This window comes from Eulemur rufifrons, chromosome 21, assembly GCF_041146395.1.
Source record: "Eulemur rufifrons isolate Redbay chromosome 21, OSU_ERuf_1, whole genome shotgun sequence".
In the NCBI taxonomy this organism is placed as follows: domain Eukaryota; kingdom Metazoa; phylum Chordata; class Mammalia; order Primates; family Lemuridae; genus Eulemur; species Eulemur rufifrons.
This window is the reverse complement of record NC_091003.1, coordinates 7,982,189-7,996,540: the sequence shown is the minus strand read 5'-3', so window position 1 is coordinate 7,996,540 and position 14,352 is coordinate 7,982,189.

Genomic DNA, 14,352 nt, shown 5'->3' with positions numbered 1-14,352 from the left:
CTTCAGGCCAAATCTGGTTTATGAATGGGCGTTATTGGGCTCTTTGAAACCTTTTTTTTTTTTTTTTAACTAGTTGCCAGGGTGTTTTAATCTTGAAATTTCATAATTTTAAAAGCTTCTCTTCAAAAATCAGAGGCCCTGGCAATAGGAGCCCACACTCCTGCGTGGCAATAGCTGGCCAGAGCTGAGTCGTTAAAAGGAGTTTGCACGTTCCTCCATGTCCCGTAGCCACAACTCCCCATCTGCTTCCCAACATAAAGCGCAGGTGTCCATTTTGCTTGTTTGTTTTTTAATTTATAAAGAAAAGAAGTTTATTTGGCTCACAGTTCTGGAGGCTGAGAAGTCCAAGAGCATGGCAGTGGCATCTGGTGAGGATCATTCCATGTCGAGGGTGGGGCTGCAAGGTGGCCCCACCACCCCAAGCCAAGAAGAGGGCATGGAACCCACACTGGGCCCATTATATGCCCCTGCCCTGCAATTCACATCCTAAAACTTCTGGCAAACTCCTTTGACTTAACTGAGCCTGAGCTGGTTTCTGTTGCTTGCAACCAAAGAACTCTAGCAGGTCTGCCCCACCCAAGTCTATTGCTCTTTCCATTAGAAGAGGAGGCGAATCCACACCAGCTCTGCACCCATGAAAGATAAAAAGATGTGGAGAGAGAGGAAGAGGCAGCTGGGAGGGCATCCTCAGGTGCGTCTCACGGGAGATATGCAGATTCCCACTGCTTTCTGATGCAACTCTCCCTACCCTGAGACCTAACTCATAGTCCCTATCCTCTGTCCCCTCTTCCCCTGACCCCCACAGACCCAGGGCAAATTGTGCATTAAGATCCGCTGGGGGCTGGGCACGGTGGCTCATGCCTATAATCCTAGCACTCTGAGAGGCCGAGGCAGGAGGATCGTTTGAGCTCAGGAGTTCGAGACCAGCCTGAGCAAGAGCGAGACCCTATCTCTACTAAAAAATAAAAAGAAATTAGCTGGACAACTAAAAATATATAGAAAAAATTAGCTGGGCATGGTGGTGCATGCCTGTAGTCCCAGCTACTCGGGAGGCTGAGGCAGAAGGACTGCTTGAGCCTAGGAGTTTGAGGTTGCTGTGAGCGAGGCTGACACCATGGCACTCTAGCCAGGGTGACAGAGTGGGACTCTGCCTCAAAAAAAAAAAAAAAAAAAAAAAAAAAAAAAAGATCCGCTTGGCCCCATAAAAATGCACATTCAGCACCAGACTCCATCCTCAAATATATCAAACAAAGCAAAAAAAAAAATTTTTTTTTAATTTTTGCTAGAAATCCTCAAAGCCTCCACACTTGATTCTCTGTCTTTTGTAAATATTTCTACCTCATCCCCTAAAAGTGATCTCACTGAATGGATGAATAACAATCTGAAGAGAGAACTGAGGACTGATTTCCATCATTGAAACGAGAGCCTCTATTATGCAAAATTATTCTTCAAATTATGCAAACATCATTCTCTCAGCTGGCTGAACTTGCTCCAGCTGGGCCAGACCCTTCTCTGTGGGGCAGCGGGAGGGAGGAAGGGAAACTATGAGGACGCTAAGAAGAGGGGGCAGAGGGGACCGAATGCTGACAATGGTCCTCGGAGGGGGTGGGTGTTTGCACATTAGGTTTGCTTGTGCATCGAGTCCTCACTTAAAATATGCAAAAATCTGAGTCATTCCCCTCAAATTGCAGGAAATGAAGCCCTCAGATGTGGTGGTTGTAGATCAAGAATACCTGTAACAGCAGCCAAATCTGAGTTGAACCCTGGTCCCAAATAACTGTGTGACCTTGGCCAAGTCTCTTCACCCTTCATCTGTAAAATGAGGATGATGATGCCTGCCTGTCACCATACCAGGGGCTGCTGTTACAGGTTATATGCCTTTCATCCCATCTTTAATCAGAATGCTAGTTGTCCCACAGATATCCATTCTATGGTAGCCTAACTTAAAACTACACTTCCCAGCCTCCCTTGCAGCTAGATGTGGCCATGTGACTACATTCTGGCCAATGAGATAAAAGAAGGAGGATGTTTACACTTCCATGTTGCTCCCATGGAAGGAAAGGAACAGGATTTCTACTTGCCACTTACCCCCTCCCTGTGACTGGATAGATAATATTTGCTCCAGACACCCCTGGGGTTGACTGGGGCTTTGACGTTGCAACTGGACTTCTCCCTCTGCCCAACGCTACCTTGTCCTCCTTCCTCGCACAGGTGTTGATCTCTGATAAACATTGTGTGTCCCATATTTCACATAAGTGTCTCCTTCCAGGGAACCCAACCTGAGATGGTCACTTTCTCCAATCAGATTTATCAGTAATGAAGCTCATAGTTTGACCTCCAGCTGTCGGACTCCTCTGTCTTACTTCTGAACCCAAAAGTTGGGGAAAGAGGTGGTTAATTATTACCCTTAAGGCCCAAACAATTACAGCTCCTTATGTTACACAATTTACAGTGGAACATAGTCTTCCATTGTCTGGGTATCTATCATTTCACGATTATCTCTTTTTAAAATGCCATGTATTGTTTATCTGGAGAACAGGGGGCACGCCTAAGAGTAATGAGTAGTGATCATAACTACTTGGGTAGAGGAAGTAAAAGAGAAAAGGTTCAAAGATCTATCAACCCAAGGTTTGAGAGCCTGGATACAGGGTGTCATCTCCGATAAATGGGAAAGTTGGATGTGGAGTCAAAGCAAGGAGAGACGGTTGGTTCAGGTCTGGCCAAGCTGCCTTTAGCAGAGGTGGCTATAATGAAAATTTGTATTCAGTGAAAGATAACAGAATCATCATTTTTTGATCTCTCTGAGGTGGCAGAGAGCCAGGAAGATAACCCAGCGCTGGTTTGGAGCATTGCATGATGGGAAGCACCATTGACACTTGGAAAAGATGAAATGCAGCTGGGGAGATTAAAGAAAAGCACTGCACTTTCTCCCAGGGACCGTGAGGACGCGGGTTTGTCCCCAGGGAGAGGTAGCAATTGAAGACAGATTCACAGATGATGACAAAGTGGAACAAGTATACAGTGAGGAAGCAGGAAGCCTGCGTTCCAGCCCCAGCTCTGCATTGACAAACATGCTGTGTGTCCTTGAGCAAGCCACTGGCCCTCTCTGAGGCTCTATGAGAATCAGCTACAGTGAGTATAGAGAATGAGGTCTGCTTTCCAGAAGCCAGGTGTAACATGGAGTGAAATCAAAGAGATTCGTCTCCCAGTAATGTCTTAGGTTGTGTTCTTGTGTCACAGGCGCGCTTTACACATTAAACCTGTAACAGGAGCATTATTTCCACAGAGAAAAATGCTCAATCTTCATCTACTTCAAACACACAGCCCTCTCAATCCACCTGTTGTTCTTCCCCTTTTGAAATGGCACTGCTTAAAAGAAATATTTCGCTTTCCTCCTTGCTCTATTGTAACAGCAGAAATGTGCTGATACATGGCACCTAGTGACACCCAATCTCTGTATCAGGGAGACAATAGGGGATGGTGAGGACTCTGGCAAAAGGAACACCTGGGCCCCATGTCAAGGGGGTAGCTGCCATTTGTTGCCAGGGTCGATACAGACCTGGCGTTGCCAGACATCCCTATTTTTCAAGAGGAAGCTGAAATCTGAGTTTAAATGAAAAATCTCCTTTTCCTCTCAATGTTAACTAATTTGCATATCTTAAAAATCCTGTCTGAGAGGGGGAAATGGGAAGTGATTGCATAATAAATACGGGGTTTTCTTTTGGGGTGACGAAAATGTTTTAGAACTAAATGGGGCGGTGGTCGCACAACAATATAAATGTACTAAATGCCATTGAAATGGACTCTTTAAAATTTTTCATTTTATGTTATATGTGAATTTCACCTCCATTTAGAAAACAAAAACAAAAAACCCTGTCTGGGATTAGATAAAATGCACCTGTGGGCCAGATCTGACCTGAGGGTTGTTGAATGGGACCCCCTGGCCCAGACCACCTACCCGCCTCCCCTCCACTTCCACCACCAAGTCATTCCCCAGCCGAGGGATCAGCGAGCCAAATCCGGCCCACTGCTTGTTTTTGTAAATAAAGTTTTATCAGAACACAGCCATCCCCACCCATTTGCAGATGGCCTATGGCTACTTTGTGCTACTGTAACAGAGTTGAGTAGTTGTGACAGAGACCATAGGGCTCAAAAAGCCAAAATATTTACTACCCAGCCCTAAAAGTGAGCGGACCCTGCTCTGCCCATTAGCCTGCTTTATTTTCATGGCATTTGTCACTATTTGAAATTGCGTTGTCATTTGCTAACTTGCTGTCTGCTCCCGGGAAAATGCAAGCTTCATGAGGGTGGGGATTTCAGTGTGTCTTGTTCACTTGCTGTTTCCCTGTGCCCAGAGCAGTGCCTGGCACACAGTAGGTGTGATCATACCCTCTGTCCCATCCGCACCCCGCTCAGCGCCATCCTCTCCCTCTCTATGCCCCGGGTTGGGGGCTGACACCTGCAGACTTCTGCGCTCTGGCTTCCAGGTAGGTCCAACCAATAGTGAGGCCTTTAGGGGCCAGGAAGGTAAGAGGAGGAAGGAAGAGGTGGGGACGTTCCCTTCCTGCCCCTAGCTGCTCTGCGTACCTCCCTGACAGCAGCACCTGTCAGCCGCCCTGCTCTAGAGCGCCACCTGTCCCTGCGTCCCCCCAACTGCCTTCCCTCCCTTCGCCCCTTGGCATACCCTTTCTCTTTCTTGACCCCACCACCTCATTATAAATAGTCCTTTTATTAAACTCTCCTCAATTACCCAGCTAAACTGTGCCTTCTCCTCCCTGCTGGAACCCGGAGAGAGCAGGTGCTGAACAAGTAACCGAATAAATGAGTAGATGGGTGGGTGGTTAAGAGGCGAAAGAGAGGGTTAGGGTGAGGGTTAGGGTTAAGGTGAGAACAGGATAAGGGTTAAGAGCAGGATAAGGGTGGCAAAGCTTAGGGTGAGGGGACGGGACGGGGTTAGGGTTAGGGCTAGGATATGGATCAGAGTAAGGGTGAAGGTTAAAATCAGGGTAAGTGTTAGGTCAGGGGTCAGGGTAGGACAGGGGTTAAGGTAAGGGTTAGAATTTGGGTCTGCTTACAAAGCAGAGGGAGCTGGGATGACACAGGAGGCCAGGTGAGCTGCCACAGGTGTCTCGGATGCAGCGTTAAGACTGTTCCCTCCATCTCTGCTCCCTGCGGAACGTGAGCGACTGTCCTGTGCAAAACGCCCACTAATTACTTTGGCTGAAGGTCAGCCCCACCCACACTCACGCCACAGACAGTCATTTAAACCACCTGCCCAATGATAGCCCTTCAAGAGGCGCGGGCACCACGACGAAAGGACCTCAGACCTCAGCGTTGAGCAAGGTCAAATGCAAGGAGTCCAGCACGGCCGGTGCCCTTAAAGGAAGGTACCGGGCTCCGCAGCTCTGAAAGGAAGACATTTCTCTCTTTAGATAAGCAATTGTTTGACTCCCCGGAGCTGTTGCTCCCATCTGGCTTCCTCCATTCGTCATCTACAGAATTGCAGAGTTCTGGAGTGTCCAGTGTTCCCCACGTCCCAGTTATTCAAAATTACGGTCACCATTTTGTCATTTCCCTGTCATCCACACTTTATTATTCATTGAAGGTTTTCCTTTAAATGAGCCCTCAGCCAGCCTCCCTCCCCCCTTTGTTGTAAATACATTTTAAAAGGAAACATTATATCATGCATCGGCCAAGCAGTAATAGAATGGTCTCCGAGGAACTCCTGAGTTCAAAGCCCAGCTCCGGTACTTACTGGCTGTGTGACCTTGGGCAGGCGCTTTAGCCTCTCTGTGGCTTGGTCGTCTCCTCCACAAAGCGGGAATGATGACAGCATCTTACCCCTGCCGAGGATTCAATGAGTTACACGTGTAAAACCTTTAGGAAAGTACCCGGAACTAGCAGCACGACAGGAGTGGTGGTAGCGGATGCTGCTGTTATAAATGGAAAACCAGTTATCCCTGGCTACGCAGAGATAAGGGAAAGGGGAAACACAAACACAAAATTAAAAATACCGTCATTCAATCTTCTTGGTTAGAAAAAGAGAGGAGCAAATGCCAGGCATGGAAGCCATGTCAGCTTGGGCTGTGATACCACAGACCGAGGGTCTTAAATGACAGGCATTTATTTCGCACAGTGTGGGAGGCTGGGAAGTCCAAGATCAGGGTGCTGGCATGGTGGGGTTCTGGTGAGGACTCCCTTCCTGGCTTGCACTAGCTGCCTTCTTGCTGTGTCCTCAATGGCAAGAAGTGAAGCTCTGGCGTCCCCTTCCCTTACCAAGGGTCCTAATCCCATCATGAAGCTCCACCCTCATGACCTCAGCTAAACCCAATCACCTCCCAGAGGCCCCGCCCCCTAATGCCATGCCATGGGGATTAGGGCTTCAGCGCAGGAATTGGAGGGGGAAACACATTCAGCCCATGGCAATGAGCCATATTAGCATAAAGCTGGATTTTTCTTCATAAGGTAATCAGAGAGACTGGCAGAGAACCGAAAAAAGGAAGCATTTTCTAACCACGGCATTCAAGGAGATTTAAAGCTCTGTCCCTGCATCTTTGATACCACACCTTGTATGCCACTGTGGCCTCCCCTCCAATGACAGGGGCAAACACAGATCCGGACGGCGGAGGAGGCTTTGCCCAAGGGCGCAGTTGATACAGACACCACTCTCAGCCGGGCTGCAGATTCTGTGAGCATACGGACTCCCAGAGTCCATCCTAGCGCTCTGTTAAATGGGTTCATATCTTTAGGCAGCGAACATGAAAAGCCCCGAAATGTAACAGAAGGCTTTTATGAAATTCTGTAAAAACCTGCGAAGCAGCGAGTGGCCATTAACAAAACGATTTGCCGAAGCCTCAAATATTTTCTTCTCCAAAATGCCTTTAAAAAAAAAAAAAGCCATGACAGTGAAGTTTTTAGCAACCCTCCCAGGGGTGGCGAACGCTGGTATATTGCCATCAGCGCTGTGGTTAGCCTCCGGCAGCCTGACTTTTTTTTTTTTTTGTCATTAAAAATGCCTATGATATTCTCTTTTGGTTTTCAAAATTAATTCAGATTTGCATTGCTAAATAAAAATATAAAATAAAATATTTAAACAATAAAAACACCGGGTCGGGGCAGTGAAATCGGGAGACCGGGCTTGCTGCTGTGGGTGGGTGACATATTATGTCCCCTCCGCCGGGGTCTGGCTTCCTCACCTGAAAACCTAGGGAATTGGAACAAAGGTCTCTAGGCACCTGCCACCTGGCTCCCCCTCCACACTCACAGCCACGAGCCAAATTAGTCAAACCGCCTGCTCCTTCCTGCAACCCAGCCTTCCCCGGATAATTCCTGGTTAAGGCAAATCATTGTCCCAATAACCCCGACTTGAGGCCTTCGAGCCCCATATCCTCTTCCTCACACACATCCAGGTATCACAACATTCTGCTCACTCTCCCTCTGTTATGTCTTAATACAACGTGAGCATCTTCCAGGTAAGAGTGCTTCAAGCATTGTCTCCTTAAAATCCTTACAATGGTTGCTTATGGCCACCTTTTATTTTGCCGCCCTGTACCTACTCCCCCTCCTCTGGCAACAGCACCCCTGTTTTCTTTGGGGAGCTCCCCTCCCCCATTCTCAGTCCATGAGGCTTGGGAAAGGCCAAGCCACACCTCCCTCCAAGGGGTAGTCACATGGCCCAGGCCTGACCAATGAGTATATTCCACCCTCCTGGCCATAAGGATTGGCTCGGGAATGGGCATGAGACCTGTGGTGATCAGTTCAAGCCAATCCCATAAGCTGTATCCCAACTCTCAGGCAAGTGGTTCTCTCTTTTCAGAGGAGCTGCAGAGAAGGGAGGATGTAAGCTGCCTGGAGATATTGGCAGCCACCTTGCCACCATGAGGACAGAAATGGACTAAATAAAGCCAACACTGAGTCAAGAGATAAATTCCCACCAAGTTTATTGGAGCCTCTGGATCCTGTCATACCTGAAATTGGAAAACTCTCTAGTGAGCCTACAACACAGTCATTTTAGTGGGAGAATGAAAGAGGAGTGGCTCAGGTAGAAAGGTGAAGTATGTGCAAGGGCCCTGAGGCAGAAGCATTTTTGTGAAACAGAAAGAAAGCCACTGTGACAGGCAAGAGTGGAAGAAAATGAGGTCTGAGAGAAAGGCAAGGGCCAGACCACCTAGGGTAGGCCACAGTAAGAACTTAGATCTTTGTTCTCAGGGCAATGGGATGAGCCAGGCACAGTGGCTCACACCTGTAATCCTAGTGACTCAGGAGGCTGAGGCAGGAGGACCACTTGAGGCCAAGAGTTTGAGACCAGCCTGGGCAACATAGTGAGACCCCCATCTCTACAAAAATGAAAACAAAACAAAACTAGCTGGGCCTGGTGGTGCGTGCCTGTAGTTCCAGCTACTTGGAGGCTGAGGCGGGAGGATCACTGGAGCCCAGGAGTTCCAGGCTGCAGTGAGCTATGATCACACCGTTGCACTCCAGCCTGGGTGACAGCAAGGAAAAAAAAAAAAAAGAAAGAAAGAAGGGCAGTCAGAAAGGTTTCAGGAAGGAGAGGGTTAAAACTCTGATTTGAGTTTTGAAAAGTTCACTGGGGCTGCTTTGAGCAAAATATGCTCGGGTGAGGAGACGAGCAGAGCGGATATTGGGGTGACCCTCTGGGGACTGTTGTCATCACCAGGTGAGAGACGTAGTGGTCTGGAACAGCACGTGTCCCTGCTGCTGCCCCTGCCAGGGCCACATCAAGTAAGGGAGGCTGGCCGTGTCCCCCACCTCTGCAGCTACACGATGTGAAAACTAATGCAACCGCCCAGGCGAGATTTGCCGCACCCCGGCAGCACCCCGGCAGCACCCCGGCAGCCGGTCGAACAACCAATCCTGCGCAGTCAACACAATCAATAAATCTACAGCCGCCAAGCGAGAGCGCCGCTTTGCATACATATGGCCACGCATGCAGCAGAGAACCGTGAGCTGTTTCACTGGTTGCATTCAGTCGCCCATAAGCTTGTGAGAACCTGCCACACGGAGCCTCGTCTACCTGTTTCTCTTTTCCTGTTTCCACTCTTCAATGATTTCTTCTCCTGCGTGATATTTCCCTTGGGTTGTAAGACGGCGGATGTTAACTGTGAATGGAAAAGATCCCTTTACGGGGGAGAAATCAGACAGTATCACCTTAACCAAGTAATCAAGGTTAACATCATCAATAATGGCACAAATGACATCACATGCCTGCTGAGGGGATGCGTTAAGGACACAACGTCACCCACATAGTGTTTTTACTGGAAATGTTGAACTTCAATGCAATCACCAGGAAGCAATCAAACCCGAACTGAGGGACTTTGTACAGAACAACTGGCCCGTGCTCTTCAAATACCTGTATCATGAATGACAAAAGGAGACAAGGGACTGTTCTAGATTCCAGGAGACGGAATAAAAATGACTAATAAATGCCACTATGACCCTTGACTGGATCCTGGTTTTTAAATAAAAATGCTGTAACGTACATTATTGAGACGATTGGGAAAATTAAAATATTGGCTATACGTTATACAATAGTATTGTATTGATGTTAAATTTCCTAAGTGTGAACGTCCTACTGTGGTTATGAAAAAGGATGCCCACATTCTTAGCAGATCATTCTTAGCAGATGACACTGCAGTACCGAGGGGGTGAACGGTCATGATGTCCGCACTGAGTGCCCACGAAAAAATAAGAAGATAGGTAGATACTGAGATACAGAGAAAAATAGGCCGGGCGTGGTGACTCAAGCCTGTAATCCCAGCACTCTGGGAGGCCGAGGCGGGTGAATCTGCTGTTAATCGTGGGTCCTCTTCAATTAGGGCACACAGGAGATTAATTTTTTCCTCGAAAATTGATGTGGATGGTCCGCCCCTGTGGGCTTCATCTTCCATGGCGTCTAGTCCCTTCTTAAAATGAGTGATCCGTTTGTAAACTGCCTTGGGTGGGGACGCTGGGCATTGTCCCCATAATCTTTTCATAAAGCATCAGTGATTTCACCATTATTCCACCTAAGGGTCACCATAAATCTGATACTTGTTCTTGCTTCAATTTGAGCAGAATTCATGTTGCTCTGATAGGGGCCTTTTTCAAACTGATGTCACCTTCTCCTTCTTAGTGCCTCAAACTAGATCCTGTTCAGACAAGTTAGTACCAGTTTATTTTGGTGCAAAAAATTTTGAAATCCATGCATAGTTTTTGTATGATACACATTTCCCATGACCTTTTTGAAGACAGCTCCTAAGTAAACACTCAATAAACAGTGATTACTGGCCGGGCGCGGTGGCTCACGCCTGTAATCCTAGCACTCTGGGAGGCCGAGGTGGGCGGATCGTTTGAGCTCAGGAGTTCGAGACCAGCCTGAGCAAGAGCGAGACCCCACCTCTACTAAAAATAGAAAGACATTATATGGACAGCTAAAAATATATATAGAAAAAATTAGCCGGGCATGGTGGCGCATGCCTGTAGTCCCAGCTACTCGGGAGGCTGAGGCAGGAGGATCGCTTGAGCTCAGGAGTTTGAGGTTGCTGTGAGCTAGGCTGACGCCACGGCACTCACTCTAGCCTGGGCAACAGAGTGAGACTCTGTCTCAAAAAAAAAAAAAAAAGAAAAAAACAGTGATTACTGGCTATCATACAAGCTGACTTCAGTAGTTTCCTTTCTATTTACTTGTATTCTGTCACATTTATTACCTCAGTTAATCTCTTCAGTGTTTCATCCTGAAATATGCCAAATGTTCAAAAGAATATATGAAACATATAATAAGATACGACAATTAATAGCATGAAAAAACTTTGCTTCAGCGAACGTTTTTGAAGCCACCGGAATGCCACGTGCCGCTCTCTGGTCTCATCATCCTCCCTGCCTCATGCCAAAGCAACAACTACCCGGAAAGTGGAGTTTATCGTCCTCATACTTTCCTTTGTAATTTTACTACAAATGAAATTTTCTCCAAACCTTGTAGCATTTGCTTTTGCCCACTGTCGAACAGGCAAAATAAATGGCCTCGTTCTGTTCATATTCTCCTACAACTGGTTTGCGCCTCTCAACTGTGTGTGTGATTCAACCACGTTGACGCGATCCACTCCTTTCCACGGCTCCATCGAACTGAAGCGTATGGAAAATCCCACAATTGACCCCATTGCCATTTTTCTGTAGAGGGACATTTGGGGGGGAAGGTCTCCCATTGTTGGCTCCTACAAACAAACAATCGTTCTTGCGCGTGGACAGCTGCTCAGACAGTGTGTTAGGATTGTCGGCCCCGTTCTTCACTGAGGAACCTGAGGCCCCGAAAGCTTAGGTCACTCACCAAAGGCACACGGCCCCATAAGCAGGTCTTCGCTCTCGGTCTTCCCCTACTCAGCTCTTTCATATCACCCTCTTCCAAAACTGAGATAGTCCCCACCTTATCCAAGGCAGGGGTGGTGATCAACCTGTCTCTGTCCCCAAGAGTAAAAGCCATTAGCAAATAAAAATATGTTTGCACTTCCTGAATGTGTTTGAATTAAGTTTTCATTCCATACCAGGGAGAAAGGCTAATTGAGGATTTCCAACACTCACAGACTGTGATGAAAGTAAAACGTTTTTGCTCAAAAATTACCCCTTAGAAGGGCTGTATAAGCGCTAATGCAACCCATGGATTTTGTTCACTCACTCTCCCTGCTGTGTGCCATCAACTGGTAGATTCATATAGCCCAGGAACAAGTTACCTCAAAGGCCTGCAAGAACATTCCCAAGTCCAATAGAAGAGTACAGCTACTTACTAAGCACCTACTATGTGCTAGGCCCTTCATTACCACCAAACTTTTCAAGAACCCTTCCCAATAAGGTAGGCACCACTATCTCCATTTTTCTAAAGAGGATCGAAGACCTTCACTGACTGGTCCAAGCTCCCACAGCTTGTAAATGTAAATGGCAAAACCAGGAAAGAAACCCAAGCCTGTGGGGCTCCAAAACTCTAATGTTCCTACTAAATCAACATGCCTGGAACAGAATGTTCCACCTCCGCCTGATGCCTAAAACTCAAAGGTATTTAATGTCTTCAACCCAAAGGCCTATTTTAACTTGCCCTAAGCAGAAACCTGATGGTTTATTCGTAAATCTAAAGACAGGAATTATATGGTCTCAAACAAAGATTTTAGTCCATTTTCCTATGTGGAAAGGTATTAAACACAATAATTCAATGCATAATAGGGCACCACCAGAGGATAATTTGTGTAGCTGAGGCACAAGAGTGTTTTTTCTGTCCATAACTCAAACCTTTGTTAGATATTTTCTAAAGCCTCCATACAAAGTTAACACTTGAGGGAATCAACCCTTTAGAAAGAAGGAAATTGATTTTTGAATAAGAAAAAATGGTAATGTACAAAGCAACAAACATGGATGAATGAAGATGAAAAAAGAAAACTACTTTTTACAAGTCTAGAAATCCATCAAGACCCAGACATCTGTCACCTCCTGAACAGACTTTAATTTTAGAGTTTGCTTCCTTTAAATTATTTTTTTCCTTCTCTTCCCATGGTTGGACGGGTTTAACATATGCTTGGGATTTCACAAACTCGGTTTTGGTAGGTGTGATGTCTAAGAATATCAGAAGCTATTTTTTTTTTTTTTTTTGAGGCAGAGTCTCACTCTGTTGCCCAGGCTAGAGTGAGTGCCGTGGCGTCAGCCTAGCTCACAGCAACCTCAAACTCCTGGGCTCAAGCGATCCTCCTGCCTCAGCCTCCTGAGTAGCTGGGACTACAGGCATGTGCCACCATGCCCGGCTAATTTTTTCTATATATTTTTAGTTGTCCAGCTAATTTTTCTTCCTATTTTTAGTAGAGACGGGGTCTAATCTTGCTCGGGCTGGTCTTAAACTCCTGAGCTCAAGCAATCCTCCCGCCTCGGCCTCTCAGAATGCTAGGATTACAGGCATGAGCCACCACACCCAGCCTCATCACTACCCTTTAACATGCAATCCAGGACCTCAGGAAGGATCATGTGGAACGAGGAGGCGTCTCTAGGCTGGAAGTGTGGACAGCACCTCTTCTGAACCCTGAGGGTAAACACCAAACAGCACCATGGTTTGAAACTCCAGCAGAGATCCTCCTGCGATCCACAGCTTCAGCCCTTCTTCGTGACTCTCAATCCCATCTGGCATTAGTTGTCGAATTGGTCTTGGGCAGCTTTGGGAACCGCCTTCTGACTTGGGCAAGGCCTCGCCCCCTGGAAGATGCCACCGTGTCAGCTTGTTCTGGCCACTGCTCTTCCTCCACCTCTGTTTCACAGGTGCTCTGTATTTTTGAAAGGACAGGTGACGGCTAACCACCTAAACCAGCTGGATACTAATCTACTGTATGCATTAAACAGCTCCGTTGAGATTGAGAGGAGGGCCATAGTATTCTGCAGTGTAAATAAGTAACCCAAATCGTCCCATATATTTACAGTAGGAAACTAAGAACTACCTGTTTTGTTACTTATAAAATGATTTCTTTATGCCCATGCCAATGCTCACTATTGTCAGAAGAAAGTGGCCTTGTTTATATGTGGCCTAAACCCATTCTAAAGGAAGAGCTGATATCCTATAGCACATAATTCACTCCTCCTGCAAGCTTCCCTTACCAAACCTTCACTTCATATCCCCACCCAACGCTATTTACATTCAGTTCTGTGTTATCTAATCATTTCCTGTATATACATACATATTTGTGTGTGTGACAGAGAGACAGAGAGAGAAAGAAACAGAGAGACAGAGAGGGATGGGGTCTTGCTATGTTGCCCAGGATGATCTTGAACTCCTGGGCTCAAACGATCCTCCCACCTCAGCCTCCTGAGTAGCTGGGATGCTGGGACTATAGGTGCACACCAACATACCCAGCATTTCCTGTATATTTTACACAGACATACTTTTCACTCTTCATTTACTCAAAAGTTCTTCCAAATAGAATTTCTTATCTCCGAAAGCTATTCATGGAATGGGCACTCAGTGAATTCTTGAGGAACTGATTCATTTATTCTATATTCCAAGTCATCTTCTAGATAAGAGCTGCTAAATGTCAGCATTTTGCCAGTGTGAGAGGTCGAGTGATCTATAATCCCATTTTTTCCTGGACCTTTCTGATGAAGCGAATGACAAATGCCATAATATAAGAAAATGGTTTTATTCCTAATTTTTAGTTCCCATACAGTTTACAAATACACTTTTCTTCTGATAATACGGCTTTGCAACTAGCAAAGCCGTTGAACTAACACCCATAAATACAGGTGGGGAAACAATTAACATCCACTAATGTTTCTCTACATAAACTATTCTTTTAATGTCATTTTTTAAAAACAATTGCAAATAGACTACATAAT